Source organism: Ornithorhynchus anatinus, chromosome X3, assembly GCF_004115215.2.
Source record: "Ornithorhynchus anatinus isolate Pmale09 chromosome X3, mOrnAna1.pri.v4, whole genome shotgun sequence".
NCBI classification, from domain to species: Eukaryota; Metazoa; Chordata; class Mammalia; order Monotremata; family Ornithorhynchidae; genus Ornithorhynchus; species Ornithorhynchus anatinus.
This window is the reverse complement of record NC_041751.1, coordinates 23,781,368-23,791,830: the sequence shown is the minus strand read 5'-3', so window position 1 is coordinate 23,791,830 and position 10,463 is coordinate 23,781,368. Positions and strand designations below refer to the sequence as shown.

Sequence of the window (10,463 nt, the reverse complement as noted above, 5' to 3'; positions counted from 1 at the left end):
TGAGGAACATAATTAGCACTCCCTTGCATTTACTCTTTTCTCTTAGCTTGTATGCTTCACTCCTCTCAAACCAACTTACTGGGTCTCGTTCTCATCTCCCCCACAGCCAACTGCTTGCTCACACCCTCTTCCCAGCCTGGAACTTCCTCCCCTTTCATCTCTGGCAAACCACTGCACCACTTTCTTCAGAGCCTTTCTAAAATCATATTCCTTCCAGTTGCTCATCCCAAATTAATTTGTGATCTCCCCAACTCCCACTTACACACTTCAGTACCACCTGTGAATACTTGGATACTCACTCCCATTCCACCCTCCCGGCGCAGTGGAAAGAGCACGGGCTTTGGAGTCAGGGCTCATGAGTTCGAATCCCAGCTCTGCCACTTGTCAGCTGTGTGACTGTGGGCAAGTCACTTAACTTCTCTGTGCCTCAGTTCCCTCATCTGTAAAATGGGGATTAAGACTGTGAGCCCCACGTGGGACAACCTGATTCCCCTGTGTCTACCCCAGCGCTTAGAACAGTGCTCTGCACATAGTAAGCGCTTAACAAATACCAACATTATTATTATTATTATTACTTTAGCCCTTATGTACGTATTTTTATATTTTTTTTATAATACTAAGTGCTTACTATTTGCCAGGTGCTGTACTGAGTGCTGGGGTAGACCCAAGTTAATCAAGTTGGACCCACTCTACATGGGGCTCACTTTCTTAATTCCCATTTTACAGATAAGGGAACTGAGGCCCACAGATGTGAAGTGACTTGCCCAAGGTCACCCAGAAGACAAGTGGCGGGGCTGGGATTAGAACATTCTGACTCCCAGGCCTTTGCTCTATCCACTAGGCCACGCTGCTTCTCAGACCATGCGATTTCTCACTCTATTCCTCCTATCTGTAATTTACTTTAATAACGGTCTCCCACGCAATTTTGTAAACTCCTTGAGGGCAGGGATCATGTCTACTACCCCAAGCGCTTAGTACAATGTGCTGCACCCAGTAGGCACTTAATTGGTTGATCAATGTTTTAGAAATTGTAAATAGGTGGCAAGACAGTCCAGATACCATGTATGGAAGGTGAAGACTTCACAGAGGGTTAGTCCCATGTAGAGCACAGTTCCAAAGCCGGATGCTGGCATGTTTGGCTTCTGATGCCAGTATTGTTCTCAATGGAAACCGATGTCCAGTTCACTGAAAAGAATAACTAGTTAATAACTGGGAGATTCTCAAGCTTCCATAAACGATGCTAGACCTTGCCTTCAGAAGCTAAACATGCCAGCACTGGGCTTTGGAATTGTACTGTAAGTGTGACTAGCCCTCTGAGGACTCTTTGTCTTCCATATGTGTATCTCGATGTTCATGAGGTACCCTTCTGCATTAATATGCCAATATACTAAATTCCTTAATTATTCCATAGAGCGGAGGATGGGAGGAGGCCAGGGCTACTAGAGACCTTTGCTGAGTCATAGGTTGGGAAGTACTGGCTTTTACTCCTACCCACTTAACTGCGCAATCCTTGGGAAGGAGGAATAATGGCGAATTCGATAAGGAAGAAATGAAATGCTCAATTCTAGTCACAGATTGCTTTAAAAGGCCCAATTTAATAAGGAAGGCTTGTGTCTACTGGCGAGACATGCCTCACAGTCTTCTGAAGTCTACTTCCTTGGCCACTCTGGAGAAGTTCCTATGCTCCTCTCCCTATTTAAAAAATTGTGGACTTGGAAGAGTGTTCAAATCATTCCATCACGTTAAAGGCTCTTATTCAGCATGGCCAAGAGGAAAGAGCCCCATGAAGGACAGGGATTGTGTGTGACCTGACCTGTCTAGACTGTAAGCTTGTCCTCTAGACCGTAAGCTCACTGTGGGCAGGCAACGCGTCTACTGACTCTGTTGTACTCTCCTAAGCGCTTAGTAAGGTGATCTGCACATAGTAAGCGCACGGTAAATGCCATTGATGATGATGTCATGATGGTTGTCTTGTATCTTACCCCGTGCTCAAGGAACACGTCTGCCAACTCAAGGACTTAGTACAGTGCTTTGCACATGCTAAGTGTTCAATAGATGCCATTGATCATAAGTTCGAATCCCAGCTCTGTCACTTGTCAGCTGTGTGACTGTGGGCAAGTCACTTAACTTCTCTGTGCCTCAGTTACCTCATCTGTAAAATGGGGATTAAGACTGTGAGCCCCACGTGGGACAACCTGATTCCCCTATGTCTACCCCAGCGCTTAGAACAGTGCTCTGCACATAGCGCTTAACAAATACCAACATTATTATTATGTTTAGGCTAGTGCTTGGCATATAGTAATCATTTAACAAACACCACTAGCATTATAATAATAATAATTAATTCCCTGCTGCCCTTTACAGCAAGTCCTGGTTTGTTTTTCCTCGGCCCCTTGCCCCTTCGTGGTTTCCACATTCCAGTATTTCCCCCAACAGTTTCATATGTAGAGTACATAGGTTCGTATGGGAATATGTCTCTTTACGGCAAATAACTTTTCTTGAACTCTACAAGAGTGACACATCAGAGTACTGGTGAGGAAGAGGAGACTTGGGCCAATGGCTGGATGGCATTAGTGGCTACAGCACGGGCCTGGGAGTCAGAAGGTCATGGGTTCTAATGCCAGTTCTGCTTCTTGTCTGCTGCGTGACCTTGGGTAAGCCGCTTCACTTCTCTGGGCCTCAGTTACTTCATCTGTAGACTGTGGATCGAGATTGTGAGCCCCACGTGGGACAGAGACTGTGTCTATCCCAATTTGCTTGTATACATTCCAGCGCTTAGTACAGTGCCCGGCACATATTAAGCGCTTGACAAATACCATTTAAAAAAAAAAAAGAAAAGCAGCCAAATCCTGTGCAGGTATTTTTCTCACTAGCTTCAATGTGACCAGTAGTATAATGAAGATCTCTTTACTCACCACGCAAAAGCCTGGCAACCATAGAATACAGCAGCCATAGACAGTTTCATGTTTACTTGGCACTCTCTCCTAAAACTGCCATGAAATTTTACTCCCTGGGGAGTCCAGGGAAGCAAGTCCTGGATGTATCCATTAGCTAAAATGATAGGTTCTCTATTCAAGTGATGAATGCCCTGTCACAGTGTGCTTTGGGGAGAAATTACCAAGGGGCTGGGGGCGGGGAGGGTGGTTAGGGCTCTTTTCTACCACCACCACATCAGACTGAATACCTTCATTCAGTTAGGGAAATCGTAGCCAGTGACTGTGTTGCATACAGCCAGCAAGTCTTTCTTTGAGTACGGTCAGTTGTTTCACTGTGACATGTCGGGGCTGGACTTTAAAGGGAGCCAGATCATTTTACAGCCAATAATGAGAGCATTTGTAGTTCAGCACGGAACGTCAAGTGGTAACCAAAGCAAAGATGCCCGACTAAGGCAGCAGCCTCGGGCAAAATGTATTCCCCTGTAGTCCAAACCCGCACCACCTCGATGGGCAGGTTGGCCCTCTCTTCAGGATGGTGAAATCAAGCAATCTGATTAATCCTTTTGGCCCTGTTAACAAACAGGTTCCTGGCCCACAACATGGCATCATGGCCATTAAGGTGCCCAAGGATCTTTCGACTCAAAGAGGTGACTTAGCTGTTTTACTTACTGAGGTAGCAGTGATACTATTTGTTAATTTGCGCTGGGAAAAAGTAGATGGATGAGAATTAGACACGGTCTCTGGTGCAAAATGGCTCACCAGCCAAGAATAAATGGGGGAACATTGACAACAGAGCCAATAAGTAAAGGTCAAACAACAAGAAAGAAAAAACACCATAAAAAGACAGGGACAGGGTTAAAGACCCTAGAAGTGGGTGGCGCAAGTAATTTGATTTAAGAACTGCATAGGATTGCTCTCAGGTAGCCCTTTAAAGCAGAGACCACAAAAATCAGGTGCCCATTAATAAGAGAGGGGTGTGCCCTTAGGTAGCCAGGAGGACTTTGGAAGGAAGAATGGAATAGGAAAGGTTAACAGAAGGGGGGAGGCCCCCAACCTTGGCCTGAGGGACAGGTTGATCATGGGAAAGGATAGCTGGTTTGATCCTGCACAAAAGGTATCTAGAACCCCTGATTTAACGCATTTGTACCCTCTAGGGCAATCCGATGTCTATTGCAAATTATTACTAGCATTACGGTATTTGTTAAGCGCTTACTGTGTGTCGAGCACTGTTCTAAGCACTGGGGTAGATACAAGGTAATCAGGTTGTCCCACATGGGGCTCACAGTCTTAATCCCCATTTTACAGATGAGGTAACTGAGGCACAGAGAAGTTAAGTGGCTTGCCCAAGGTCACCCAGCAGACAAGTAGCAGAGCAGGGATTAGAACCCACATCCTCTGACTCCTAAACCTGTGCTCTTTCCACTAAGCCACGCTGCTTCCCTGTGACGGCAAGATCTTGAAATCCTTGATCAGATAAACTCGGCAGGACTGCCATTGATGGGAGCTAAAATGAGACGGTTGTCTAGAGAGTTGACTCAGGGTTGGGCCACAGGTCCAAAAGGGTTGTGTTTGAGGAGATTGCTAAGGGCATGGATAGGAAGGGAGCTCTTCTCCTCCTCCTCCTTCCTGCTACTTACCCAGTGGAAGATGAGCGACGTACATATCACTTTCTTCCAGCACAGAAAAGGTAGACTCACTGAGCTTCCTAAGGTTGGCCATTCCAAAATGGTGGCCTTTTAGAGCAGAGAACTCCAAACTAGTACCGTGCCTAGGCATATTTGCACTTATTATGCTACTTTGATTCTGATCCCAGTGTTTAGCTAGGGGTGAGGAACTGAGTTGCTGAAGCGAATGGCAGTTGATATTCCCCAAATCTCATTTTGCACCTATATCCCATGGTGCCATATGAGTTCTGTGGGGGACAGAGACTGTGTCCGATCTCATAACTTTGTATCTACCCCAGTGCTTAGCACATAAGTGTCTAATCGCTGTTATCATTATTATTATTGATAATATTAATAATGTCATTAAGCTGCTGGTTGCTAATAGGCGCCTTGCGGGGGGCTGCCTGTTGCTGACTTTCTTCCCCCTTGTTCTCCCTCCCCCTCCTTCCTCCCCACCCCCCTTCTCTTTCCCTCTCTTCTTCTCTTCCTTCCTCTCCTCCTCCTTGCCCTCACCTCCTCTTCCTTTTCCCTTTCCTTGTCCTTCTCCCTCTCTTTTCCCCTTTCCTTCCCTCTCCTTTCTCTTCTTCTCATCTGCCTTCACTGGCCTCCTTCCCCTCATCCTTCCTGTCTCCCTTCCCTTCCACCTCCCTTCCTCCCATCTATCCCTTTCCCTCCTCTTTCCCATCCATTCTGGCAGCCTACTGCTATGAACAGCTGTTGCTATGAAGCAGCTGCATGGTACAGTGACATTATCACAATGAGCCTTGCATAGCAGGATATAATGATGTCATGTGCAGGGAGGGGGTGCATGAATTGTATGAGGGTCTCTTTGCATGCCAAATGCTCAAAGGTTTGATTTTGTTCTGCAAAAAAAAAAAGGTTGCCAGCCACCGGTCTAGACTCTGGAGACTCTTCTCTCTTCCCACACTTTCTAACATTTAGGCTGAGCACTTTGACTACTCGATGGGAGAGGGCCTGTTTTCCGTGAATCCCGGCACCTCTCTCAGTATAAATTGAACACAGACAACAATTCTAGGAAAAGATATCCCAGAGCCCAAGCATTAGGAAAGGAACACGATTCAGTACTTTCTCCGTCTCATCCATCCGCCTTTCTCTTACCAATGGGCCAGTGAGACTGGAGAAAGAAAAACACTCAAGAGGATAAGAGTAGTAAATTAATAAAACAAGCAGTAAATAAGGAGTCTACCCAACCAATAAACCCCTATTATAAAATTATACAAACAAAACAAACCAAAAGGATACACTCAGTTCTCTCATAATTGTTTTCACGACATGTTTTGGTTAGAAGGTTAGAAGGCTGCCAGGGAATTAGGGAACCTTCTTTCAACCATGCCCACTTATCTGGATAAATACGATTGCATTGTTGATGAAACAGTTGTGTTCTTGCAAGTGGCATAAGTCGCATCGGTCATGCAATAAGTACTGCAGCTGGAATGTTTTTAACCAAGGGTCCTGCAAGAATGCAAATCCATGGTAAAGGAGAAATGACTTCTTCAAGAGGGTACAGCTCCCAAGCTGTTGAGCTCACAACACTGACCTGAACTTGGGGGGAAGCTTAGGGGTGAAGAGAAGCAGCATGGCCTAGAGGATAGAGCCCGGGCCTGAGAGTCAGAAGGACCTGGGTTCTAATCCCATCTCCCCCACTGGTCTGCTGTGTGGCCCCGGGCAAGTCATTTAACTTCCCTATGCCTCAGTTATCTCAACGGTAAAATGGAGGTTAAGACTATGAACCCCATGTGGGACATTGTTTCCAATCTTGTATCTTCCCCCTAGCTTAGTACAGTGCCTGGCAAATAGTCAGCACTTAATGAATACCTTAAAAAGGCTGGGGGGATAGAGGGGGGGCATTGAGCAAACTGTCCTCTTGCCAGTAGAACTCCCTGACTCCTTGTCTTGCTCCAAAGAGTGAAGCAGTAGGCTCAAGAATCTGGATCCAGGACAGCATGGGAGTGCTATATTCTCCCTTTGGGAGAAGACCAGGGTGGGCCTAGCTGGCATTAGCTTATCTTAGATCTTGCTCCCCTGAAAGGTTCAGTATTTACAGTCCCTGTCTGGGTGATTTAAACAAGCCTACATGTTTGTTTGAAAGTCAAATATTTTTATGCCCTAAAGTTTGTCATTTCAGATAAATACCATTATTCAAGTTCAGGAAGGGATTCAAAACACTACAATCATTTCTTCTGTTTCTAGCATGGGGAAAGACTGATTGGTGCCTGGAGTTGCAGACTTTTCCCCGGATAGAAGGGCGGGCAGGCTGGCTGCTTGGGAAGGCTTGGCCCTTGCTCAAAGATCGCACTGGATTTCCAAGCAGAGAAGCCGCCAGGAACAACCCTTTCACAGGCAGTAAACAGAGACGGAAGGGGCAACTGTAGGACTAGAGCTTAAATCAAGGTGTATTCCACAGGACCCGAAAACTGATCTTTTTTTTGGTATTGTAAGAGCTTCAATTACATAGGTGAGGAAATGCCTGCGACCTCTTGCCCACATCCTGACTCTGGCCTGGAAGTCCCTCCTTCTCCATATCTGACAGGAAATTACTCTCCCCCCACTTCAAAGCTTTACTGAAGGCACATCTCCTCCAAGAGGCCTTCCCTAAGCCCTCTTTTCCATTTCTTCCACTACCTTCCACATTACCCTTTATTCATCCCCACTCCCCCTCCCCCCCGCCCTACAGTACTTATATGCATATCCATAATTTATTTATACTAATGTCTTCTCCCCATCTAGACTGTAAGCTCCTTGTGAGCAGGGAATGTCTGTCTGAGAAGCAGCGTGGCTCAGAGGAAAGAGCCCGGGCTTGGGAGTCAGGGGTCATGGGTTCTAATCCTGACTCCGCCACTCGTCAGCTTTGTGACTTTGGGCAAGTCACTTAACTTCTCTGGGCCTCAGTTACCTCATCTGTAAAATGGGAACTGAGACTGTGAGCCCCATGTGGGACAGGGACTGTGTCCAACCCGATCTGCTTGTATCCACCCCAGCGCTTAGTAAAGTGCCTTGCACATAGTTAAGCACTTAACAAATAGCATAATAATCATCATTATTATATTCTCTCCCAAGCACTTAGTACGGTGTTCTGCACACAGTAAGCGCTCAATAAATTGGATTGATTGTGTTGTCTATGCACTTAGGTCTGTTACCCTTAAGCACTTTGATTGTCACCCTTCCCCCCGACCCATAGCACTTATGTACATACCCATCTGTAATTAATTTTACTATCTGTCTCTTTATCTAGTCTGCAAGCTTCTTGTGGTCAGGGATCGAGTGTAGCCACTCCATTGCAGTGTATTTTCCCAAGTGCTTAGTAAAGTGCTCTACACTCAGTAAATCCTCAATAAATATCATTGATTAATTCAATTGATTATTGTTATAGTTTACTCTCCCAAGTGCTTAGTACAGTGCTTTGCACACAGCACTCAATAAAGATGAATGAATGAATGAATTCAAACTGCCCTGGTTTCAGTCCTAGGGATCAGGACTCCAGAGACAGAATTTTTCACCAATCAGATAATAGTGAACACTCAACAGATCATGCCTGGGAGAACGAATCCGAGGAGAAACAACCTACTCCGTCCTAACCCTCCTTGACCTCTCAGCTGCCTTCGACACTGTGGACCACCCCCTTCTCTTGGAAACATGATCCAACCTTGGCTTCACTGACTCTGACCTCTCCTGATTCTCCTCTTACCTCTCCGGCTGTTCATTCTCATTTTCCTTTGCGGCCTCCTCCTCTGCGTTCCACCCTCTAACTGGGGGGGGGGGGGGGTGCCTCAAGGTTCAGTTCTGGGTCCCCTTATGTTTTCCACCAATTTTGGAGAACTCTTTCACTCCAGTGGCTTCAACTGCCACCTCTATGCAAATGATTCCCAAATCTCCACCTCCAGCCCTGATCTCTCTCCCTCTCTGCAATCTCATATTTCCTCTTGCCTTCAAGACATCTCTACTTGGATGCCCTCCCGTCACCTCAAGCTTAACATGTCCAAAACAGAACTCCTTATCTTCCCACCCACACCCTGTCGTCCCCCTGACTTTCTCATCACTGTAGGCGGCTCCACCATCCTTCCTGCCTCACAAGCCCCGTAACCTGGGCGTTATCCTTGACTCTTCTCTCTCATTCAACCCACATATTCAATCCATCACTAAATCCTGTCGGTCCCACCTTCACAACATTGCTAAAATCGGCCCCGACTCGTTCCCTTTTTTATTCCCCCCTCCCAGCCCCAAAGCATTTAGGTACATATCTGTCATTTATTTATATTAATGCCCGCCTCCCCCTGTCAATACTGTTAGCTTGTTATGGGCAGGAAATGTGTCTGTTTATTATTGTATTGTACTCTCCCAAGTGCTTAGTACAGTGCTTAGTACAGTAAGCGCTCAACAAATACGACTGAATGAATGAATGAGGGGGCGAGGGGGTGGATTATAAATGGATGTTTTAATTGTACAAATTGAAAACACAAAGTTTTCCCAGAAGCTTTTCATTTGTCGTGGGAAGCATAGGTTAGTGAGCCACAGACCAATCATGAACCAGTACTTTCCCAAGCCAGTACTTTCCCAAGCACTTAGTTTCGTACACTGAACCAGTGGCATTCCACAATCACCATTAGTACCACTAATGGTCAAGGGTTCTAATCCCGGCACCACCACTTGTCAGCTGTGTGACTTCGGGCAAGTCACTTAACTTCTCTGAGCCTCAGTTAACTCATCTGCAAAATGGGGATGAAGACTGTGAGCCCCACGTGGGACAACCTGATCACCTTGTATCCCCCCAGCGCTTAGAACAGTGTTTTGCACATAGTAAGCGCTTAACAAATGCCATCATCATTATTATTATTATTACCAGAACAGTGCTCAGCACATAGTAAGCACTTAACAAATACCATAATAATCATTACTACTAATTCTATTACTCCCTGAAGGATTAGCGGGAACTTTACAGGTTGGAATGCATTCCTAGGACACCATGGCCAGGCTTAATATAAATCGTAATAATAATAAAAAGCATGAAGCTAGAATACGTGCAACTTTGCAACCAAAAAGTGATGCAGCTCCTGGACAATCCAGACTTTTCAAATGAAACAGCAATTTGATGTCAGTAGCCTATCTACCAGCAGGCCCAATGGATAAGGGCCCGAGGAAAATGCAGCTTAATAGCAAAACGCTTGGTGGGGGAAGTCAGTGATTTGGGGAAGTGAAGATTGAAAAAGCAGCTTGACCCCTGGCAGTAATTTGCTGGCAGAGTCAAGTCATCTGACCAGCTCTGGTCTCTTTCCTGTCTGACCTAGAAAAGACAGTGACAGAAACAAAATCAGCAGCTCTTGCTCTGAGAACAATATGCGTTATCATTACCTCGCTTATGGGTTAGTTATTACTTGGAAAGCTAGTCTACTGTCCAGGAGCCCTGCCTGTTCAATCTCATTCATTCACAGGTCCCCAGGCCATCATTCCCTGCCCTCTCTAGTTCATATTTCACTCAACTGTCCAAATTATTTTTGGAAAATGCTCAGTACACATCACCCCACTACTCAGAGACCTTGAATGGTTACCCAGTCCTCTCTGCACATAATCCTGGCCATTTGCTTTAAAGTACCTCTCCGGGTCGCACCTGGAGAGTTTCCAGTTCTCTACCAGTCTTGACTACAGGAGGAAGAGTCAAGCAGAGGCATACCCATTCCATTCCTAGCTTGGACAGTGGTTAGTGATTGGAAGGCAATCTGCTACAAGTCAAAACTTCCCCGTGCTGGGCAGCAGCGGCATGGGAGAGAGTCGAGGGCAGAGACTCATTTACTGCGCGGAAGGAGGCATTGGTAAACTATTTCCATATTTTTACCAAGAAAACTCTATG

General features: G+C 45.9%; 1 non-coding gene across 1 annotated transcript; it reads left to right on the top strand.

Moving 5' to 3' along the window:
- The first annotated feature begins 10,205 nt into the window (after positions 1 to 10,205).
- Positions 10,206 to 10,343, top strand: LOC114807746. The gene has a single exon (XR_003755821.1). It is a non-coding gene; the product is annotated as a small nucleolar RNA SNORA7 (small nucleolar RNA).
- Positions 10,344 to 10,463: the final 120 nt, after the last annotated feature.